Here is a 590-nt window from a genome sequence, read left to right on the forward strand (position 1 = left end):
AAAATCAGATTCTCTACTTTCAGTATAACGTTGGGTATTTATTATGTACTTTCTGTGCATTTGAAAAAAAAAAGATGTCCAATATTTTGAAAGCATAATCTCTTCCTCAACGTTGACCCTTCTTTGATCATCGTGTCACTTCAATATTAGTCACGATTTCTATACAAATACAGTTTATGATGTGAGCTTAGAATTCCAAAAAAGACCGTGTAAAACAATTATAAATTTTGTACATGGGTAGGGAAAGAGATCCGGTAGCCCTGTGGCCGCAGAAGTACGGCTCCTGGCTCATTCTTCAGGGTCTCGAGGTTTCCAAACACACCATCCTTAGTCATAACATTATTGGCTGCTGTCGCGCCGTCAAGGTTCAACACAAAATTGTCAAAGATTAAAAGAACGTGGATGGGGTTCACGTAAAAAATATCCATTCACTACTGAAGTGAAATTTGGGGTGTTTGATTCAAGTGTAATAACAGTTGAAGAAATATGATAACAGAACATTGAGAAAAAAGGACAAAATGGTCTAAAAAACAAAGAGTTAAAGTGGAAAAAAGAATAAAAAACATCAAAAAATCGCAAACCTTGAAAAG

Source organism: Sander lucioperca, chromosome 8 (genome assembly GCF_008315115.2).
Source record: "Sander lucioperca isolate FBNREF2018 chromosome 8, SLUC_FBN_1.2, whole genome shotgun sequence".
NCBI classification, from domain to species: domain Eukaryota; kingdom Metazoa; phylum Chordata; class Actinopteri; order Perciformes; family Percidae; genus Sander; species Sander lucioperca.